This window comes from Nannospalax galili, unplaced genomic scaffold (genome assembly GCF_000622305.1).
Source record: "Nannospalax galili isolate Female #2095 unplaced genomic scaffold, S.galili_v1.0 scaffold529, whole genome shotgun sequence".
Classification (NCBI taxonomy): Eukaryota; Metazoa; Chordata; class Mammalia; order Rodentia; family Spalacidae; genus Nannospalax; species Nannospalax galili.
The window spans coordinates 152,308-176,715 of record NW_008360309.1 but is presented as its reverse complement, the minus strand read 5'-3'; the positions used below and the strand labels follow the sequence as shown (position 1 = coordinate 176,715).

The following is a 24,408-nucleotide window of genomic DNA, read 5'->3' as shown; positions in this document are numbered from 1 at the left end:
AAACTGGCGGAGAGTAGTGAAGGGGAAAGGGGAGAGAGAGAGAGGGAGAGACAGCTGAAAGGAATGGGAGAGGGGAGAGAGATAGAGGGTGGAAGTGTACTTTAATGCCTAATCAGTGGTGTTCGCAGAGGCCAGTAACGACAAGCGAGTCCGAAAGTTTTACGTGCGAGGTCCCTTGAAGTAAGAGCTGGTTTTGGCACCATCTGATAGGTAGGAATGTTGGCGAGAGCGGGTGCGGATGGAGAGCACGAGCGGATGGATGAGGCACTGAGGCACAGATGGAATTCTCAGCGGGATACAGCTTTATTTCGCACGGGGCACCTTTCCCTCAGGGAAGGGAAAGATGTCAGGGAAGGGAAGGGAAAGATGTCAGGGAAGGGAAGGGTAAGATGTCAGGGAAGGGAAGGGAAAGATGTCAGGGAAGGGAAGGGAAAGATGTCAGGGAAGGCAGGGAAGGGCAGGGAAGGGAAGGAAGAGCCGGGAAGGGAAAGATGTCAGGGAAATATGTCAGCCCACAGGCTGTGAGCTGGGACTTTATATATGGGGGCTTTAGGGTGTAGAAGGGGGAATGTTTGAGGGAGAAATCAGGGAGGGGGAAGCAGGAAAAGCAGGTAGGATTAGGGTCTGGAAGTGTTTACTTTTTCCCTCTTAAGAAAAGAGAAAAGCTGTTATGATAAACAACTTCTAAAATCTCTGGTTATCAGGCAGAATCTGCTTATCTTATCTTTGGAGGTCAGAGGAAAGGTAGGCTTCTTCTCAGCAGAGTTTGTTTCCCTTGACTTCAAAGGCCAAGGTGAGGCCCCTGTTGGGGAGGGGGGAAACTGCTGCTGCTTGGAACCCTAACAGGAAAGTCCTTGCAATTATGACTACTGGAGAATAGTCCCAGTTACCCCAGCCCAAAAGCACGAAACAGGCCTAAATGTACATCGTCTAACCAGTTTGAGGGTCCAGGAGGAAGGGTCCTCTGCATACTGCTCCACATTGTCCCTCATAAAGTCAGGTAGATGCTAACAAAAGTGGTATTACAAAATCACAGAGGCTTAGATCTCATCGTTATAAAACAAGAAGGCCTTTATATGGCTTTAAGAAAGACCTGCTGCTTCTATACAAATCAGTCTAAAATTATCAGGAAAAACTTAGCACTAGTCTGACAACTAATATCAGTCTTTATTTTCCTGGTCTCCATGGCTTACTACCCTGCTCACAGACTTTTCTTGGCATCTACTACTCCTACTCCTGGCTCTGACAGTCGGACCTTTTCTGATCAATTGCCTAACTAGCTATATTAGACAAGTGAATGCAGTAAAAACCATGGTCCTAAGAGAACAATATAATCTAGGTGAGTCTAGGATTTGACTCATGCCCATAGAACCAGTGGGGACTGTAATAGGGCACCTTGACCACAGCTACGCCATGTTAAAGTTTAGGCTGACTCTAGTCTCTGAAATTATCAGGTAGTTGGCCTAGGGTATGGGAACATGTCAGCAGGCCCCAGTTGTCTTGGGAACAGGTCAGAGTGTCCTGGAGAGCACCTGCTAACTGAAGATTTATGGTTTCTATAGGCTGTCCTTGGCTTGCTTCTGCAAAATAGGAATTGTTACTTAATAGACTAGAAATTGTTAATGGGGATCCCTACCTGTAATCTTGGGAACTTAAACTTTTCACCCCTGGTTATGGTTAAAAAAGATTACCCATGCCAGGTGTGGTGGTGCATGCCTTTAATCCCAGCACTTGGGAGGCAGAGGCTGGCAGATCTTTGTGAGTTCGAGGACAGCCTGGTCTACATAGTGAGTTCCAGGACAGCTGGGGCTACAGGGAAACCCTGTATCAAAAAGACAAAAAAAAATCTTTTTCTGAGTGTGGTGGCACATACCTGTAGTCTCAGCACTTGGGAGGCAGAGGCAGGTGGATCTCTGTGGGTTCAAGGCCAGACTGGTCTACATAGTGAGTTCCAGGACAGCTGGAGCTACAGGGAAACCCTGTCTCAAAAAGACCAAAAAAAAAAAAAGCTTACCCTAGAGATGACTCATGGTGTATTAGTCACTTTTCTATTGCTGTAATAGAAACACTGTTCCAAGCAATTTATAGAAGGAAGAGTTTATTTGAGCTTATGGCTCCAGGGGAATTACAGTACATCATGGCAGAGAGGCATGGTGGCTGGAGGTGGCTGGAGGAGGAGCAGCAGAAGCTAAGCTCTCATATCATCACATGGGCACAGGAAGGAGGAACTGGGGATCTGCCAAGTCTTAAGAACTCTCTAATCCCACCCCCAGTGATGTACTTCCTACTTCCTCCAAGATAGCCACAGCTTCTAAAATCTCCCAAACAGTGCCATCATCTGGGGACAAAATGTCCAAATACTTGGAGCCTATAGGGGATATTTTCATTCAAATCACCACATTCCACCCCCTGGCCTCCACAGGCTTATGACCTAAAATGCACTTAGTCCAACTTTAAAAGTCCCCATAGTCATTCTCAGTCTCACTACTATTCCAAAGTCCACAGTCCAAAGTCTCTTCTGAGACTCAGTGAAATAACTGTAAAATCAAAAGACAAATTACATACTCACAACATACTGTGGCACCGAGTATACATTACCATCCCAAGAGGGAGGAATGGGGGCATTGTAAGGAAATACCAGACCAAAACAAGACTGAAAACCAGCAGGACAAACACGAAATCCAGTAGCTCCATGTCTGACTTCTGGGACTTTACTTCCAAAGGGCTTAGATGGCTCAGCTTCTCTAGCTTTGCTTCATGCAACACACATCTCTCTTGTGATGGTACTACTCCCTGTATGCAGGTGGTCTTGGCAGATGCCTCACAGCTCTGGCATCATGAACATCATCTTGGGGTCTCCATTGCCAACCAGGCTTCACCTTCTCAGCTTCTCGCAATGGCTTATCAGGGATTTCTCTATGCAGGAGAACCCCTGCTGCATGTTGCCAGGCCTCTGAGGCTCTCTGAAACCATGGAGGAAGAACTGATGACCCTTCACTCTTACATCTTTCATGCCTCTAAAGCCAGCACCAGGTGAAAAACACTGCCAAGTTTGTCTGCAAGTTTGGGATGGACCCCACCCTTTGAAAGCTTTTCTCTTCCATGCTCTTGTGGCATTTTCCTTTCACAGGTTGGAGGCTTAACTGGATGTGGTCTTACCCAGGAGGCACTCTCTCCACTCTTTAAGTTTGAATCTCTAGGCCCCTCCTTAATTGCTTTAATCTCATTAATCACTTTAATCTCCTTATCAATGGGATCCTCTCCATTACATGCCAGGCCTCCAACATTAATCTTCCTAGTGCTCTTTTTCAATCCATCCTGTACATTCTAGATTTCTTTCTGTCCTATTTGCTTTTTCACTGTAAATTGGTATAATATTCACCATTAACAGCCATGCCACCATTTCTACGTTATGCTGTCTTGAAATTTCTTCTGCCAGAGAAAGTCCACTGCTTTTCAACTTAGCCTCAGGCAGGCTTTTAGGTCATGGACAGACTCAAGCCAAACTCTTTGCCAAAATATCTAAATTGCTGCTTAAGTCCTTATTTCCTTGAACTACATTGTTCTCAGCACTACTTTCTTCCAGGCATCTAACAGAATGACCTGTTAAGCTCTGCTTACAGCAATCAACTGCTTTTCTACCCCAACCTTCCAAAGTCTTGCACATTTCTTCGAAACCCCACATGGTCAGGTTCTTCACAGCCAACAGCCCACTCTCTGGTACCAATTACTGTATTAGTCACTTTTCTGTTGCTGTAATAGAAACACTGACCCAAGCATTTTATAGAAGGAAGAGTTTATTTGAGCTTGTGGTTCCAGGGAAATTACAGTCATTGCAGAGAGGCATGGTGGCTGGAGGTGTCTGGAGCAGGAGCAGCAGAAGCTAAGTTCTTACATCATCATGCAGGCACAGGAAGCAAGAGAGAAACTGGAGATCTGGCAAGGCTTAAGAACTCTCTAAGCCCACCCCCAGTGACGTTCTTCCTCCAGGATAGCCACACCTTCTAAAACCTCCCAAAACAGTGCCATCATCATTTGGACAAAATGTCCAAATACTTGGAGCCTATGGGGGGACATTTTCATTCAAACCACCATACAGGGCTACACACATGGATTCCGACAGTCTTGTGTAGTAGCCCTGGCCAGCAACAATTTTCATTCAGCAAAACTTTGTCTGGGTGGTCTTCTCTGGTGAAGCACATCACAACAGGATCTCTGTGAGTTCAAGGCCATCCTGGTCTACATAGTGAGTTCAAGGCCAGTTGGGAATACAGGGAGACCTGTCTCAAAAAGACCAAAAAAAAAAATGCTGTGAAGGATGGTTTGTGAGGTTTCAGAGGGAGAAAGGACTTTATTAGGGCCAAAGGTCATTCAAGTGATATTTAAAAGGCTAAGAATCTGGAGGAGCAACTGCAATTATCAAATAGATCAGCATCACAGATATGAAACCTACTGGTTTCATTTGAACAACAGACAAGTGTTTTCCCCATGGTCAGCACACAGAAGCTGATGCATCAGTGATCTAAGGGCCCCCAGGAAACATTTCTATTTGACCTTGGCAATTTTAGTATCATCTACATGGTATTGGTTTTGAAGGCATGAAAGATGCCAGACTGAAGGGGTCATGGATAGCAGCTGAGGTGTGGCACCTTGTGGTAGGCTCAGAGTTTCTTCAGAGACCAGTGTGGATGGCCCTGCTGCCAATGCTGGGCCCTGACCACTACAGGGGTGATGAAAGCTGCAGCAAGTAACTATGCATTTATTCCCTTTTGTTCTCACCATGATGTGGTGTGACTAGTTCTTTGAGTTCCTGCCTCATGTTGACTTCCACAAAATGATCAACTGTAACTTGGAATGATGAGTCAAATAAACCCTTTCTCCCTAAGTTGCTTCTGGTCAGGGAATTTTATCACAGTCACAGAACCTAAAACAATTCCCTGTGTCTTCCCCAATCCTTTGTTCAAAACATAAAGAACCTGATTCACAGGAACCTCAAAGACCTCCTACAGAAGAATGGTTGGTATAGCTAGCCACGACGTCAGAAAATGAATCCCCTTGTGTGTCACTAATGCATATTTTCCTCACCACTTTCCAGTCCTCTTTCATTCTTGTGCCTGTGACTGGCAGATAGCTGAACTGACTAGTTTGTTTGGTGATGCACATCTTTAATCCCAGCACTTGGGAGGCAGAGGCAGGTGGATCTCTGTGAGTTCAAGGCCAGCTTGGTCCACATAGTGAGTTCTAGGCCAGCTGGGGCTACAGGGAGACCCTGTCTCAAAAAAAGACCAAAAAAAAAAAAAAGATGGAAGTCTTTGCTTTCCCCCTTACTTGGCTCATAATTTGCAGAGGTGGGGATTGTCACAGAGTAAGAACAGAAAAACAAGAGGCACCAGGGCTCCATTCTTGGAGACAGCGGTGACTGGCTGTAGCTTGGTGCCTTCCTCAGCCTACTTCAACTAGGACAGAGATGAAGGTGAGGAGAAAGACAGTGGAGAATGGATGCCTCTCACCAAAACTGCCAACAAACTCACAGCCAGCCAACTGCATCCTAGGGCTGAAATGAGATGTCACAAGTTAGACTCACTCATCCTATTTGGGGAATGAAACCTTTGCACTTTGGAGCAAAGCAAAGCTTTGTTGTCTTCGGATTTTCAAAGGTTTTATTTTCTTTTCTCCCCTTTTCTTGCTCATACTTTGGCCGTAAGTGAGTCTGAGTTACACAGTGTTGCGTTCTTATAGGAATGAAGGTAGCAGGAGGCCTTAGTGAACAGCTGTTAAACTGAAAGAAAAGGAAAGCTGTCACTCTTTATGGGCACAGAGTACCCTAGACAGTTATGGTACTGAGCGCATGAAATCTTTAAGAGGTGAGTGGCGAGGGGGCTCTGCTTGAAGCCTGTGGCCGAAGGAAGCAAAGTGTAACTTGCCACGCTCACATCCTTGTTTCTGTTCCCCCTGAAAGATTATAAGACAAATTGTGGACAGAGCAGCTGCTGGATGAGTCTTCAAGAACCAAAGACAAAAAAGTGTCTACTTTAAAATCAAGCCACTCCTGCTGGCTTAAGGTAGGCTGGAAAAAAAATCATTGATGACTCCAGTTACTGGTGCCTTGTAAAAAATCAAGAAGACCTACCAGCTTTATTTCTGTCATAACCTAGAGTGTAGACATAAGTCACTGCCTTTCCTTAGCCTTGCTTTACAAAGAACAGGTACATTTTAAAAACGTGGTGCTGGAGAGATGGCTCAGCAGTTAAAGAGCGCTGGCTGTTCCTGCAGAGAACCCGGGTTTGATTCCCAGCACCCACATGGTGACTAACCATTGTAATTCCAGTTCCAAGGGAATCCAGTGCCCTCTTTTCCTTGTCAATGATACACTTTCTGACATTTATAGCACCTCTTGAGGGTAAATAAAAACCTTTCTTTTCTTGTTTAAAAGAATTAAAAAAAATTACCAGAGTAAAAGCTCTCTTTTCTGAGTCTTTACAATGTAAAAAACATCTGAAAGACAAGGCTATTTTGGCTGGGGAGATGATACAGTGGATAAATTGCTTACGACAGAAATGTGAAGATCTTGAATCCACAAAACTCATGTACAAGCTGGAGATGGTAGCACAACACCATCCCCAGTGTTCCTACAGTGATACAGAAAGTGGACATCGAATACCTGGACACTCAAGGCCATTTGGCTTAGCAAATAGTAAAGGAAAACAAAGAAACCGTGTTATAAATCAGTAAAAGGTGAGGAATGACACCTGTAGTTTTTCTCTGACCTCCATCGAGCGCCTCTGAGTACACATGTCAACACTCACAGACAGTGCATACAAACACTATACACACGCATAAGTTAGTTAAAATGATATTTTATTAAATTGCTTTATGCTGATCAAATACCACATTAAAATTTCTCATATTTTATTGGTTGTCATGGAATTTTTTCCAAGAGTGTTCTTAGTGTGCAGCTTGAGGGTGAGACGTTTGCTGAAGCTGGTGTTCACTCAAGGGTATAAATGTGTATGACTACCAGAGACATGTTATAGGAGATGTAATCACTACAAGCGGTGCCATCCAAAATATGTATAAGATTAAAAAAAAAAAGCATGGTGATGCATGTATTTAATCCTAGCACTGGGGAAGCCGAGCCCGAGGCAGGCAGATCTCTGTGAGTTCATGGCCAGCCTGTTCTACATAGCGAGTTCCAGGCCAGCTGACATTATGGGGAAACCCTGTCTCAAACCTATCTGTCTCCCCCTATCTAGAAGCCTTTGAGAGGAAACTGACACTAATTCTATCCACTCCAACAGCTATCAAAATGCCTGAAAGCAAATCCTGAATCCATCACTCTCAAGTCCAGCCTTCGCAGATAAAAGAAAAATGAGGAGGAACCCAGTAGAGGGATGCTTTTGGAAGCTCTTGTCAAGAAATTCCAGTGGACTCCCGTATGAACATTTGAAATTTGCCGTTCTGACTTTTTTCTAGTTCCCTGTCTAGAACTTGTAATGCTAATTACTCTTGCCTTTACTTCTCCATCACATCTCCTAGTCATGATTCAAGGACTTTCTTTTCCCCCTACACATAAGAGTTATGCAATTTGGGAACCTTTTAGATAGAGCCACTGAAGGGGTACTCCAATTGCCTCACCCTGTGTCCCTGTTTAGCATGGAAGATGTAAGAGTGGACTGTATCCTGATTCCCTATCCACAAGCTGGGTAACCTCTTCAGAGGATGGTGTGATAAGAATAGGAGCTAGGATTTGGCTAGACAGTTAGTGTAAAAAGACCCCAAAGAAAAGTAACCAGTTTCTCGGCTAAAGGTCAAAATGTCCTTGGGCCTCTTAGCAACATACTCTGTTCCAAAGGCCAAAAATGTCAAAAGTATTTGGGAGCTCTTATCTAATCCTTAAAAGATTTTAAAAAACATTTTATTTATTATTTTTTATTTTGTGTGTATGTGTGTATTGCCTGCATGTAGGTAAGTGCACCTGTGTCGTGCAGTGCCCACGGAGGATAGAAGAGGCTGTTGGATCCCCTGGAATTGGAGTTATGGAAAGTTGTTAGCTGCCATGTGGGTGCTGGGATTCGAACCCGGGTCATCTGCAAGAACAACCAGTGTTCTTAACTGCTGAGCCATCTCTCCAGCTCCTAATCCTTAAAAGATTTTAGGGTTACCTCTTCAGAGGGGAGGAATGTTAGGGCAAAAAGCCCCATAAAAAAAGAAGGAGTATATGAAGTTATCAGAAAAAAGTGATGGGGATATGGGAGGGGTTGGAGGGGAGGGAGTGGGCATGGATTTGATCAAAACACCTTATATGCTTATATGCCTGTATGAAATTCTCAATAAATTTTAAAAAATAAAATACAAAAAAAGAAAAATCCTCCCTTTATTGGCTGCAAGTAGACATATCACTAACACTTTCTCTTTAGAAAACCTTAGCAGAGATTATATATTAGACCTGCTGGGATGCTAAGGCCAGACACCTGACAGTTGACAATGTTATAGCCTATAGAGGTTGTTCCAAATGAAGTGGCAGCATTTTCAACCCCAGTGCTAGAGATATGGGCAACCCAAGGCCATGTTTCAGATGGGAATGCCCCAAAGATCACGTGGTAGGGCCTAGAGAACTCTAGGGAACGCCTTAAGAGATAAACTTGCAACTCTAAGGACCTCTACCGTCCTTTTCCTAGCTATCCCACTTCATTTTAGATTCAGTGGGAAACACCTTAATCTTGCCCCAACCTCTACTTGGCTGTATCCTTAACCACTGAAGATGATTTGACTGTGGTAACCTATATAGAAAGGACCTACTGTTTTTTTCTACAATACATTCCTGCCACAATAGAAGTCAACAAGAGTGATGGTCATTTAATGGCACACTAATCACAACATCCCATTATAAGCTTTATTTTGTAAAAGACAAGACAAACAATTGGGGTACCATTAATACAGGGCTTCTCAATCCACTAAGAAGACCATCCCATTTACAAATGAGCCAGGGAAACTCAAAGAAAGGGGACTCCAACCATAACCATTGTGAATAATCTACTTTTGAGCTCCATATACCTCTCAGAAGGATCACAATCACTGCACTATTACCATCCTCCCCCTAATGTTCACCCACCAAAAGACTAAAAATGTCATCAGATAGCATCTAATGCCTGTAACAGATTCCCCTACTTTGATATAACATGTCTATCTGATATCACCAACAATGTATTCTAAAATGCCTTGGTGTATAACTTCCTGTTTTGTTACTATACAAAGAGGGAATATTCACAATAATGTAATAACCTGGGAACATGGGATTTGAGGGAAGCTAAATCTGTATTCCTGGACCATACTTATATTTGGGGTTAGAATATAGTGGTTTGAATGTGAAACATCCCCCATAGTTTCATGTCTCTGGACACAATCTCATGCTGCTGGCTCTGCTTGGAAGAGGTGGTGGAACCTTTAGGATATGGAGCCTTATTTGAGAAAGTAGGTCACTGGGCTGACCTTGAGGGGTTTTATTTTTGATCTTTTTGAGACAGGGTTTTCCTGTAGCTCCAGCTGTCCTGGAACTCACTATGTAGACCAGGCTGGCCTTGAACTCACAGAGATCTGCCTGCCTCTGCCTCCCGAGTGCTGGGATTAAAGGCGTTCGCCACCACGCCTGGCGACCTTGAGGTTTTATAAATTCCTGTTTGCTCTGATTCTGACTACAGATGTAATGTGATAATCTGAATTCACTCTACTCTTCCCATGCTTTCCCCACCATGATGGAATGTATCCCATGAAACTGTGAGCCAGAATAAACCCTTCCTTCTTTATATAATTTCTTGTCAGATATTTTGTTGCAGCAACAACAGTAATAAAACAACTATCTCATAATCTCTTTTAGGTAAAAAGTATGTTTTTGGATCAACAGGTTTTTGTTGTTGTTGCTGTTGTTTGTTTGAGACAGGGTCATCCTATATCCCCAGCTGGCCTAGAATTTGCTATGTAAACCAGGCTGGCCTTGATCCCACTGCCTCTCAAGTGCTGAGATTATAGGTGTGTGCCACTTCAGGGCAGGAACTTGAGGCAGGAACCAGAGAGAAATGCAGTTTGGCTCTTTTGCTCTTTGGCTCAGTCTAGCTAGCTTTTCCAAACAGGGTAGGACCACTTGCCCTAGGAATGATGCTGCCCTCAGAGGGCTGGGCCCTTCTGCACCAATTAAAACAATCAAGAAAATCAAGGTCTTCTGCAAGAACAGCCAGTGCTCTTAACTGAGCCATCTCTCTAGCCCCCGAACTCTTGAATGAATAATCATGTTAATCTGGAGCTGCAGAGATGGCTCAGTGCTTGAAGCTCTTGCAGAGGACCTGGTTTCGGTTCCCAGCACTCACATCAGACAATTCACAATCACCTGTAACTCCAGTTGCAAGGGTTCCAATGTCTTCTTCTGGCTGCTGTGGGCACCTGCACACATACGTGCACATTACAGACAAGAAGGTGCACGCGCGCGCGCACACACACACACATAAAAATAAAAATGTTAATCTTACACAGAAGTATTTAAAAAATGGGGAAGATCTAACAAAAGTTAAGTCATTTTTATGTTTCCCTTGTTGGGTGGCTTTTGAAAACAGAAACTTTGAAAATGCCAAAACAACAGTTTGACTCTGTTCCAGAAAGCAGAGACCACATACTCTAAATAACATGAAGTCGTCTAACTTGTGACATCTTTCTTCATTCATTGAATTCATCTAGTTGACCGTGAGTTTATTCCAGGCTCTAGCTAGAGAGGTAACCATTGCGCCCGTTCTTTCCCCTCACCCATCGATGTCCTGGGTGAGGCAGGCAATGGAGGGCACCCAGACACAGGCACCCATTCCTGCTCCTCAGGGATGTAAGACCAGCATCTCTTGTCTTTCTGTTCTTTATGAGCTCCTTACAGGGCAGGTGATGTGGGAGGGTGAATCATGCTGGCTTCTGATCAAACCAGTCAGTGCATACAGCTGTCACAGTCATTGACATCAAAACAATACAGTACTGGAGAGTGGTGAGGGAAATCCACACTAGCGACGCAGAAGAGGATTCGTTCTCCCATATCGTCATCCCCCTAGGTCACGGCTGGTTTCACCAAGGTTATTACTGTAGAAGGTCTTGGAAGTGTCCTGTGAAGCAATGTCCAGGTTCTTTGTGTTTTGAACAAAGAATTGGACAAGATACTGGGCAGTAATAGTAAAACTATTGAGTTATTGAGAGGAAAACCACAGAATACACTTACAGAACAGAAGCAGCCTAGAGCATGCATGTGACTAAGGAGTTCGGTTTTTCTGCCTGGGGTACTTTTTATTAAAAGAAAAAGAAAGAGGTCTCAAGTAACAGACATTAAAAAAAAACTGCTGTAAACAATTGGAATTGTTTGCTGGAAAGGGGCTTGTATATTCTAGGGCTATTCCAGGATAAGCCAAATGACAGCCTTTCTTGGTTGCTGCGTTCTAAGTTAACAGTTTCATAGCTCACAATCACTCATGTCTGACACTACCTCCTTGGCTCACTGACAGACTGAGATTTAACTTGCAGAAACAGTCAGTCAGTCATATGTTGAAGGCTTCTGTTTGGCTTCCTGCAATCTCCATCCTGTGGCTGCTGTAGAGAAGATTCTGAGGACACCCACAGGAGCTTTCAGATAGTTTATGCACATCTGGATCTGGAAAATTGAATTTCTGAGATAATTTTTCCCTTTGGTACTCTGTCAATAGGTGCTAGCAGTAACCAGCCAGTATCTTTAATTTCCTGAGTTTTTCAGAATAGATACCAAGTGTTCAGTGTCTCTAGATTCTTTGTGAATTAGCACTGAATGCATTAATCTTCCATAGATCTTTAAGCAGTCAAGCTTGATGCCAAGGGCCTTTTCCATAGAGGCATCTCACTCTCCATTAAGTATTTGTGGGTTTTTTTTTGGGGGGGTTGTCTTTTTGAGACAGGGTCTCCCTGTAGCCCCAGGTGGCCTGGAACTCACTATGTAGACTGGGCTGGCCTTGAACTCACAGAGATCTACCAGCCTCTGCCTCCTGATTAAAGGCATGTGCCACCACACCAACACTTCAATATGAAATTCCCAAACGAATCACTGATTGACATAAAAGTCACGTGGAACATCAAATAATTTGTAAGTTTTACTAACACACGCAATCTTACAGCCAGCTCTACAATTGATGAATGTTCTACTTCACATTTCTATGAGGTAGGTAAAACTGTTTTAGAATATCATGTGAAGTTATTAATATACTTTTTGATAATCATATTTTGATTAATAAAATGGCATCCCCTTTTGCTAATCATTTTACATTATACCTTATTAAAAATTGTTTACTGAAGCCGGGCATGGTGGCGCACGCCTGTAGTCCCAGCACTTGGGAGGCAGAGGCAGGCGGATCTCTGTGAGTTCGAGGTCAGCCTGGTCTATATAGTGAGTTCCAGGACAGCTGGGGCTATAGGGAGACCCTGTCTCAAAAAGACCAAAAAAAATTGTTCACTGAACTGGGTGTGTTGGGTACATACATAAACCAAGGACTGAGGAGGCTGAGTAGGAGAATCATGAATTCAAATCCAGCCTGGGCTAAATACTGAGGCAAGCCAGGATAGAATGTGAACAAGAACATCTGAAGAGTTTTTGAAAGTATAAAAAATGAAACCCCACTGCCTTTAAAACACAGCCATTATTGTTTAAAAAGTACAATCACACAACACTCAACATTTACATCAACAATGGACCACCTACAAGATGGCCAACACATTCTATACACTGCAGCTGAAAATACCCATCACCAAGTAAATGTGGAGCTGAAGAGGCGAAAGAAACCACAGAAGCAAAATAAGATGCTCCAAATATAATCCATTGAAAGGGGTTGCCATAGCTATCACAGATTTCATTAGTGTTTCCAAAAAACTGAAAATACAGAGCACGATACTGAGGTATTGACTATCAGACTGGAGCGAACATGGTGAATTACTTGCAAAAAATATGAAGAAAAAGAGTCAAATCAGGCAAAGATCTTTGTTATCAAGGACAATTGTGACATCTAAAATCTTCACCGAATTGTTTACATAAATAGGGTTTTTTCTCCCATATGAATTCTTTTATATTTCTATGACGTGTAAAAGCTTCACAGTATTATTTCTATCCATTAGGGTTTTCCTCAGGTAGCTGAGTTCTTTCCTATATCGTCAGACTGTTTGACATCTAAAGGCTTATATTGTGTCTTTTCTCTATTCTACATGAGTTCTTTGGTGTAACTGAAGTGAAAAGTGACTTCTAAAGGCTTTATCACAACATTTACATTCATAGAATTTTTCTCCAGTGTGATTTTGTGTGTGTGTGTGTGCGTGTGTGTGTGTGTGTGTGTGTGTGTGTGTGTGTAATTGAAGAGAAGTGTTTTGCATAAAGGTTTTACCACATTGTTCACATTCATAGGGTTTCTCTCCAGTATGAGGTTTTTTTGTGACTTCGAAGATTTCTGGAATAAGTAAAGGCTTAACCACACTGTTTCCATTCATAGCCCCCCCATATGTGTTCTTTGCTGTGATCTAAGTGAACAGTGAGATGTAAAGGCTTTGCCACATTTACATTCATAAGATCTTTCTCCAGTATGAACTTTTTCATGTAATTGAAGGAAAGTATGTTGTCTAAAAGCTTTATCACATTGCTTACATTTATAAGGTTTCCCTCCAGTATGAGTTAGTTCATGTTTTGAAGGTGACTAAGACGTGTAAAGGCTTTACCACAGTTCCTACATTCATACGGTTTCTCTCCAGTATGAGTCTTGTCGTGCAATTGAAGATAATTGTGATGTGTAAATGTTTTACTACATTGTTTACATTCATAGGTTTTTTTCACCAATGTGAATTCTTTCATGCAATATATCTGTGATATCTAAAGGCCTTGCCACACTGTTTGATTCATAGAAGCTTTTTCCAGTATGAATTCTTTCATGTTGTTGAAGGGAGGTATAAGAACTCAGAGATTTTCCACACTGATTACACTGGTAACACTTTCCTACAGTGTGAGTTTCTCCACATGTGAGAAATAAACTCATATTCCATGTATTGATTGATTTTTTTTTTCTACTGCGAGTTTCTTGGTATATTATCAACGAACTTGGAAAACTAAAAGATTTAAACATGCCTCACATTCACTAGGTCTAGTCACAATGTGGGTTCCCATATATCTTCGACAACTTGTGAGAAAATTTGAGCTATATTGCTTGTTTCCATGTTCTTCGTGATCATGGGGTTTATATTGAGAGTGACATGTGGTATGCGTATTAAAGGATGAACAACTCATGGAAAAGTTTCCACATACATTGAAGTCACATGATGTTAGTTCAATAGAAATCTTCATGTTCATATTGAGATTTAGTATCAGGATTGAAGAACTCTGACCATCTTCTTTCTTCTCATAGAGTGTCTCTAATATGCAACTTCTGTAAATAGAAAAACAAGTGTATTAGTAATGGTTGCTTTTCTTCTGACTGCTTATTTCAAGGTCCAGGCCATATACTGTCGTCCAAATATGGTGAAGTATATGCCTCTTGCCATATCTGAATGGTCTGAAACTAAATAGATGGTTCAGCAATATAATTCTCATAGAGATACTATCAAAACAGTAACATTAGTGCTATTTCCAAGTGAAATGCTCTGCAAATGCTGACCAGCATTCTTATATTTTAGTGCATATTATTGTAATTTTGGTGAAAATATTCCAGTGCTGAAAAAATTTAAGCTTGATTTTGTTCTTCCTGTTAGCTTTTTCTTGAATTTTCTTGGGACATTAAAATTCCTTCAAATGACTTTTGCTTCCACTTTTTTTTTGTCTTTTCGAGACAGGGTCTCCCTGTAGCCCCTGCTGTCCTGGAACTTACTATGTAGACCAGGCTGGCCTTGAACTCACAAAGATCTGCCTGCCTCTGCCTCCCGAGTGCTGGGATTAAAGTCATGTGCCACCACGCCTGGCAGCTTCCACTTTTACATGCAAAATAGGACCCGAGATTTTATAATAGTCTTCCAGAGAAACTGACTTCCAGATGTCCTCGTTATAATAGTCCATATTCCAGTATTTCCACTCATTTCCTAAAATGTAGTCCCAGAAAATATGATACATTATTAGAAATTACTGAAAAAATATACTTTATCATTTCAGTGTACACTGTAACTATGCCTGATTTATTAACCACATTTTCCATCTTGATATTCTATATCACAGAAAAGCAATGACCAGAAAAAGCTTTTTCTTTAATTTTCTAATTGGAGGTAAGATAATACTCTTACCTATAGCAATGAGGTTCCTGCAGGTTTCCAGCATCTCATCTCTGTAGAGATTTTTCTGAGAAGGCTCCAGCAAAGCCCACTCTTCCTGGGTGAAGCTCATGACAACATCCTCAAAGGTCACAGAATCCTAAGCATTCCATAGACTCTATTGATAAGAGGTTCACACAATTCTGTGCTATCCACACATTTTGTTCCATGACACAGAAGTTCTAATGCAAGCTTTGAGAGGTTCTGAAAGGACATTGCTGGAGGGACACTTCTCTCACTACTGTGCACAGGGCACAGGATGTGCTGGGCTCTGCCCCAATTCTCTTCCTACAGTGCATGTCTACTTCCTGTCTTCAGAAAGTCTGAACAACTGACAGTATGAGTGAGGGGTTACTTACAGGAGCATGACCAACAGACAGGCAACAGCATCATTGAAAAGCAAACCCCGCATGGATAATGACTCACAACAGCTCCAGGCATGGAGATTCTTGTACACACAGCAGAGGTCTTGCAGGCCAGAGTCAGCCTCTTCAACATTTGTTAGTGTTTATATATGCTTGGGGAGGAGTCTATCAGGAGATCATTGAGCCTTCTAAGTGTACTTCTTGAACCTTTTAAGCTTCCCTTCTTCCTCCATGAGAAAATGTTTAATTTGGAAGAAATACCTACACATCCATCCCTTCCTCCAGCTCTAACATATTTTATTCTGGTCTTTTTTCTTTAAGTCCTCTGAGCTCCTACCTCTAGCCTTCTGAGCTTTCAGTGACTTCTAATGCAAAGGCACAGTGGGGTAATGGGGCACACCCTTGCTTAGCCTGTCTACAAGGATCTTATTCTTCTAAAAAATGTCTTGAGCCTCTGTATCTCCAAATTATGTGAGTCTGGCATTCAATGTCTTAAGAAAACCACTCCCTATTCTCACCAAAATGGCTCAGGAGCCATCTATGCTTTGACGGCCTATGGCTAATTAGCAACACCAACTGACATCCTAATCCAGCTCTGAAGTGGCTGGAAGCTAGATCTTCAATCATTAGACCTTGGTGATCTAACACAAAAAAAAATGTAGAGAGAAAGCTAAAAGTAAAAGCAAAATTTCTACACTGTAACAATCAGTTCATGACCACTTGGAGCCTGATAATTAGTGACCTCTTACCAAATGACTTGTCTCAAAAAAAACCCATATTATAAAATGTGCTACTTGACAAGATAAGGCATGTCTTATCAATGCCCATCCATTGAAAAATGGACCCCACACAATGACTGCCAGATAAGTGACACAGTCAAAGTCATTTCTCTCTTAAATGTTTTAAAAGAAACTTCTGGGGCTAGAGAGATGGCTCAGTGGTTAAAAGCACTGGCTGCTCTCTCAGAGGACCTGGTTTCAATTCCCAGCACCCACATAGCAGCTAAAAACCATCTGTAACTCCAGTTCCAGGGGATCAGACACCCTCTTCTGACCTCTGCAGGCACTGCATGACATGGGTACAGTTACCTACATGTAGGCAATACATTCACATATAAAAAAAAAAAGACCAAAAAAAGTTGGAAACTAAGAAAATACTAGATCAAACATAAGCAAGGTCTAATACAGGATGGGAAAGCCCATCTATTTGCATTAATTGTTTCCTCAACAGATCCATGTTGGGCACTCACTTAATTAGCTCTCCACCATCTTTAGTCATCCTCTCTGAGACAGTCCACTCTGTATCTTAGAGCTCTTCCATGGAGCCTCCCTGCATTTCTCCATCTTGATGAACTCATTGGTGCTGGCTCAAGCTGCTCTGCCCTGCACAGGGTCAAGGGAGAAGGAGAACAGGCCATGCTCTGCCCTGCTGCACCTCCGAGTTCCCTGAATCCAACAGGCTCTGAGTTGGCTCCACAGCTACAGCCACAGCTGTAGCCTCTGCATTGACCACATCTGCCTACTAGGGGAAGCTTAGACTGGGCAAACTGTCTCCACCCCTCATATAACCTTTTGTAAGATGAAAAATCTATATTGCTTTTTCTGAGGGAATCATCACCTGCCCTGAACAGTCCTGATCACATATTGTTTTAACATGGATGCCTTCTTTGAACTGCACTTCAGGTTCTAAAGACTTCCAGAAGCTCCTTAGCACAGATTTTGGCTTTCTGTTCAATTTTTCTTTAGGAACTTGGGCTTGACACAAATCTTGCCACATTCGCCTTCCAGTAACCTGTTGGGAGCCAAAAGGCCAGAAGAGAAACATCTTTATGGTTTTGAGAAAAAGACAGCTTTATGGTTTCCTGCGAATCTCTATGGCCTTGAGAAAAGACAGTCTTAATGGGTTTCTGTAAGTTTCTATAAGATAATACCTGGTTGAGGAATGTGGGAAAACAACTTGTGACCCAAGTCAAGTCAGCCTTGAGAAATATTTACTACCGATGTTAGTCCTGGGAAATGTTAACCACATGCCTTCTCAGACAAACTCCTCTGCCCCTCTTTGACAATTAGCCCTTAGTGGAAAATTCCACCAGAGCCCCTCTTCCTTTGTCTCTATTCCCGCCTTCCACTCCCCCCGCCCTGAGCCTACTATAAATATACGCTGTGTGTACTCAATAAACGGAGCTTGATCAGAACACTGTCTTGCTCCCTTTCTTCGTGTTCCTTGTTTGTCATTCTTTCTAGGACCCCCACTCGTCGTGCCACTGTAGAAGTGTCCTGCGGGTCGGGACATTCCTGGCGCCCAGCGTGGCGCACGAGTCCAGCTCGAGAGAAGAGCGGGGAGCTCCAGAAGGAACGTCGGTTCCCCCAACTGGCCTGCGCAGGCAACCCCCTCAGGATCGCCACAGTCCACCACTGTGAGACAGATCGGTCTCAGGATCGCCACAGTCCACTGCTGTGAGACAGATCGGTCTCAGGATCGCCACTGTCCACCGCTGTGAGACAGATCATTCTCGGGATCGCCACGGTCGACCGCCGTGAGACAGATCGTATTGGTAAGACGAACCGACGCATTACACACAAACAAGCATTCAGTAGCAGTCCCTTTGAAGGTAGGGACCCCAGTCTCTGACAAGATCTGCCAGCCTGCTTTGAAGCTCACGCAGGGGCGATATTTAAGAGGCATGGGCATTACTTCTAGCTCCCAGGAACAGTTTGTTCAGGGGCTCAAGCAGTCTCTCAGAGCACGAGGAATTAAGGTCTCAAGAAAACATTTAAAACAGTTTACACTTTAGGAACTTGGGCTTGACACAAATCTTGCCACATTCGCCTTCCAGTAACCCAAGCAGACTTCTTCTGCTTTGTCTTTTTGGTATCTCCTCTAGGTTGCTTTGCCCCTTTACAGGCTGGTCTAGGTCATTAGATCTGCCAAAGCCTTTCCTAGTTGATGAAAATCCGGCCCCACCAAGAGACTAAGGAAAACCGCTAAAGCTCCATGCCAATCTTGACGTCCCTGATGAATCAAGTTCTTCTTTAAACACAGTTTGACTTGGCCCAGTGACCTGGCCTTTATACACTGCTTTCTTCCTAATTTACTCAGGAGAGCCTGCCCCTCTTCTATTGTCCTCCAGCCCCTGATATTTACCGGGACCTCAAGTGGTGATGAGCAAGTGTATTCCTTACTTTTCTGTTGCTGTGATGAAACACTGTAACCAAGGGAACTTACAGAAGGAAGAGTTTATTTGTGCTTACAGTTCCAACAGGATCAGAGTCCATCACAGTACAGAGGCAGAGTGGCAGGAAGTGGCCGGAGCAGAAAGCAGAACACTCACATCTTCAAGCAGGTACAGGGAACAGAGTGAAGGGAAATCCGGCAAGGCTTAAGAACTCTCAAAGCCCGCCGCCAGTGACGTACTTTCTCTAGAAAAGGTCACATCTTCTAAGACCTCCCCAAACAGGGCCACCAACTGGGGATAAAACGTCCAAATACTTAGAGTCTATGGGGGATATTCCCATTCAAACCACCACACCAAGTGTCTCTAACGGCTCACATGAGTCAGTCCATCAGGGACTGATTCCTCTCGCTGCCTCGGGTTGCACAGCCCATATCTTTTTTTTTTTTTTTTTGCCTTTTTGTTGATTGTTTTTTGACAGGGTCTCCCTAGTCATAGCCCACCTGGAAGTTACAATGTGAACCAGGGTGCCTCGATCTCACAGAAATTCACCTGCCTCTGCCTCCTGAGGGCTGGGATTAAAGGTGCATGCTACCACACCCGGCAGCAGTCTGTATCTTAAAGAGCGATGGGGGGTTGTATTGATTTTCTCTGCCTCCTCAACGTTTAGATGGATCATACCTGCCCACCTGACCCCATATCCCACAGCCTTGAAAGCCAGACTATGAGAGATTCTTTCATTACTTGTTTAAAGCTTTCCCCTAATTCCACCCAGTGCTCAATATTCTGATTACCATGGGCTTTGGCACAGGACCATTATTAAGACCCCTGTCTGCAAACTGGATCATGGATTTTTACTTCTCTGTATCAAAGGTTGGACTGAAGGATGTCTTCTGTCACCTCTTTTTTTTTTTTTTTTTTTGTTTTTTTGGGGTCGGGGTCTCCCTGGTCCCCCCGGCTGCCTGAAACCCACTATGCAGACCAGGCTGGCCTTGAACTCAGAGAGACCCGCCTGCCTCTGCCTCCTGAGTGCTGGGAATAAAGGCATGTGCCACCATGCCCAGCTTGTCACCTCTATTTTGTCCTTTTCTTCTTTGATAGCTGACTTCTCCCATGGATGCCAGGTTTGGGGGTTCTAGGAAGGACTTGTTAATACAGATCTAACTTGTATTTTCTCTACCCTTTGACCTCCCAGCTTTGAGAAGTGGCAATCTAGAACCTCTACTTCCCTTTCTCTTTTATTCAATTTATTGGCTAGACTGGAGGGAAATTCAGACTTCAGATCCCTGTCTCTTTCTCACTACACTTCCTCTCTTACACCTGTAGTCTCCCTCTCATCTACCATCTCAGCCTCAGTTAGCTCTCTTATGATGGTAGCGGAGGCCAGGCGGTCTTTGCAGCTGCTTGCTTGATACCTTGACACCTGATGCGCTACTCTCACATCTTGTAATGGTTGCTTTAGGCCTTCGGCTCTTCTCAAAATGTCTCCATACACTCGTGGTAGACCCCACCATCAATCAGTAGTGCCACTCCATACCACCTAGAAGACTGCCATTCCAGGATTTCCCCCAGGCATCCTCTGCCTAGGTGGTTATACATCTCATCACCCACTGCACTACCCACTGCCACTGCCCCCACAACCCTATAGGAATAGCCCACCATGTCAAAATCTCCTCTGCAAACATTCCTTCCCTTCCTCATATCAGGGACACCACCATTGCTCTTCCCAAACTCATCTTGGTTTCATCCTATCTTGCGTGCTATGCCAAGTGTTGCTAAAACTCCTTCCCTGGGGGAGATGTAAACAACATCCATCCCCTCCTCCCTTGGTCCCAATGACAAATTCTACTCCGATTCTACTCTGGGAAACCAGTGAGTTTACTGGACTTACTTACAGAACAATGGGTAAATGTGAGCACTCTCCCACCCTAAGGCTGCACCAGAAGGTCTGCACCCGGGCATGAACGACAGCTGCTCCATAGCTGCATAAATAGGGAGCCCCTCCCTAGTCTTCCTCAGCCTGTACGCTCTAGCCCTTCCCCTAGACCTCACCAAATGAGGGCTGAATTGCTCACCACAGGTTGGGAGGTATGGCTGGAAACTCAGCTGAGGATGCTGCAACTCACCATTGCATAGCATCCCTCCTTCTATGCATAGCATCAACATGCGACCAGCCCAGCTATGGTGATGTTTAGTAAGTGAGCACAACTGAGCCGGGGAAGTTGCATCTGTCTGACTCAGAGGACTGTCCTGTATAACACCACCATTTTAAGCATCCAAAGGTGTGCTCCATGACATTGAGCTAAGCATGCCCAAAATGTTTTTATCTTTCCTTTTAATATTATGACCTTAAGCTGGACGTGCTTAGGAACATATTCCTTAACTGTGAATGCTCAGTGCCCCCTGCCCCATGATTTCGTGTATGAGCATGTATAGACTCCATGAATAGAATCCCCAATCTTCTTCATTGAGTTGGGCATTGCTTTGTGGGTAACTCCCATGTTCTCCTACCTGCAGTAGATAAAAATCTTTCTCCACTTCTTCATTTTTGATGGAGTCTGTTTTATGCACATCCACTAAGATGTGAACAGTACTTGGCTACAAATCTCAGCCTGTAAGTACATCAGTACCCCATGGAGATTTGCAATGGATAATGTATTAAAATGTCAATGCCTTTTGTTTGATTGGCTATTTTGATTTGCTTTGGGGAAGGATCTGGTTTTCTTCAGTTTTTAGTTGAGCATGCTCAGTAAAGGGTTTTGCCAGGCATGGTGGCACATGCCTTTAATCCCAGCACTTGGGAGGCAGAAGTGGTAGATCTCTGTGAGTTCGAGGCCAGCCTGGTCTATGTAGTGAGTTCCAGGTCAGCTGGGGCTACAGGGAGACCCTGTCTCAAAAAGACCCCCCGCCAAAAAAAAAGTTTCAGTAAAGGGGTTTCATCAACATCTTCATATATGAATGTCATTATGCATCATTCTCCTTTGCCCCATCCCCTCCTCTGTTCTGTAGGACTGTCCTCTGACAGACAGAGGATGAACAGATGCCATCTTCCCAAGCTTGGTTGTGCCCACTTACCTGGGATCATCACTGCTAAACTTGTTGACTGATACATGCAGCAAGGAAGGAGGGGCAGAGAGAGTCAGCTACACCTCCAAACCTAATTGCACATGGCAGGGGGGAGATTGGTGGGGGTGGGGGAGTAGAGGCTAAGGAAATATAGACTGAGGAAGGCTAGGGAGACACTTGCCATTTTATGCAGGGTGGAGAAACCAACATCCATGCTTGGATGATGACTTTCCATTGCAGCCTTGGGGGGTGCACCCACACTCCTATAAATAAACCTTCACCCATTGCTCTGTAAACTCACTGGTTTCCCAAATTTCAGTTTGGTGAAATTATACCTTGATTTGTTGTTGGGACCAAAGTTAGGAGGGCTGGGCACTGTTCACCCTCCCCCAAGGCATTTTAGCTACACTCTCCAATGTGCTTTGTGCTGTGAGTAGTTTAGGGATACTTAGGAAACAGTTTAGCTTCTTGAAGACCATTTTCCCAACTGAAACTCTTATAAGGAATCAATAACTGTCCAAAATGGGATACACATAGTTAAATACGATTTTGAAAAAATGTATTTGCATTAAACCTAGGAAGGTTAAAACGAATTGTCTTGGTATAAAGGACATGTCTTGAATTGAAGTATCATTTTAAGTTGAATGCACTTGCTTTTTAAGATATTTGTAACTATTTAAACATTGTAGGAAAAATAACCAATATTAAATTAAGGTCAGCATGTACATAAGGTCACGTTTTCTTCTTTGTTACAGAGGGCATTCCTTTTTTTCCTTTGGAAAAAAGCTGTATTGAAAATGCCACTTGGTGATCCTGTGATTAAAGGTCATTGTGGGTGTATGCTAACTTCCATAAAACAGTCTTTTCCCAAATACACATCTTTAGAAGTAAAAAGACAGAAAAGACTGCCAAGACAGTGTCATTTCAGGCATAATCCTCTTACAGAGTTTTGATGTTATTTACAATTACATCAATACTCACAAAGGCCGCTGAGGGAATTCTTGTATGTCCCATGTGGACTGTGACCCCCATCTGTCAGAGCATCTTGAAAGTTGGGAATACATTTGTGAGTTCCCATGCCCAGCGCACATTTTCCATGTTACTTTCAGGCTGCAAGATGGCTAAGTCAGTAAGCACCATCTTACAACTAGGTAGCTGTGTGATCTGGAAAGGTGTCTATTTTCATACTGTACATGTGCTTGTCCTGTTCAGAAACAGTGTTAGATTGTCTCTCTGCAAGTAATCCTGGATTTGTATAAATACCACATTTGTACCATTCTACACATTGAACCACTCAGTGATGGACACTTTTTTTGAGATCGGGTCTCACTATGTGGACCTGGCTGGCCTGGAACTTGTTAGTAGATCAGACTGGGCTTGAACCCACAGAAATCCATCTACCTCTGTCTCCCAAGTGCTAGGATTAAACATGTATGCTAGCATGTCCAGCCTTTGGTTTGTTTCTTGAGGAAGGGTCTCATATAGCAGAGATCTTGACCTCAAAATCATTATGTAGTGGAGAATGACCTTGAAATTTTTTTCTCCTTTTTGAGAATTCCATACATGGCTACTTTATCTAGTCATTTCCACCTCTCCCTCTCTCCCCTCCAACTCTTCCCATCCCCACTCAAATTTTCAATCTCTTTGATTATTGTTACATATTAATATATGTAATCTGAGTGCATTTGGTGGTGCTTCTGTGTACCTGTCTTTAGGGCTGTCGATTTGGGACTGGATAACCTATTAGGGAGCTGGTCCCTGGAGAAACACTCTCCTTCCTGCAGTATCCATTGATTGTCTGTAGGTCTTCATGAAGAGGTGGGACCTTGTGAAATTTTCCCCATCCATGTTGGCATGGTCATATCTGGACACTATGTAGCAGTAGGCTTCCTGATTCTTCTTATGTTCTTTCTGACTCCTCTTCCTTGATGTTCCCGGACTCCACCATCAATAAATTGGCTTTATTCCAGAGATGCACGGATGGGACCTTGAACTTCTGATCCTTTGATCCACCTCAATAGTGCTATGCTAGGGTTATAGGCATGTGCCACCATGCCCCATTAGTTTATGTTGATTGGGGTATTGAATCCAGGGCTTCCTGCATTCTAGGCAAGCATTCTATCAATTAAGCCACCTTTTCAGTTACTCAATTACATACACTTAAGAGACAATTTTCTTCAAATTTTACATGTGAAAATAAAGGGAAGAGTACCTGGTGAAAATTCCAAAAAATAACAACTTCTCTACCGACTCCTTAAAATTACTGCCAGACATGGTGGCACTTAGCCTATGATCCCAGTACTCAGTAGGTTGAGGCAGGACGATTACAAGTTTGAGGAGTTCATAGCAAGACTCTGTCACTGAAAGGAAAAAGGCTTGGCACAGTGCCCTTCTTTGCCCTCAGGTACCGAACGAGAGTTTGTTTCTCCCAGGGGCCATGATCCCAAGGTGTCTCAGAGTTACAAAACTGCTGTGATCCTGTCCCGT

At 43.4% G+C, this 24,408-nt stretch overlaps 1 pseudogene; it reads right to left on the bottom strand.

Moving 5' to 3' along the window:
• Window positions 1–13,233: 13,233 nt before the first annotated feature.
• Window positions 13,234–15,391, bottom strand: LOC108490266 (annotated as a pseudogene).
• Between the last annotated feature and the right edge of the window lie 9,017 nt (window positions 15,392–24,408).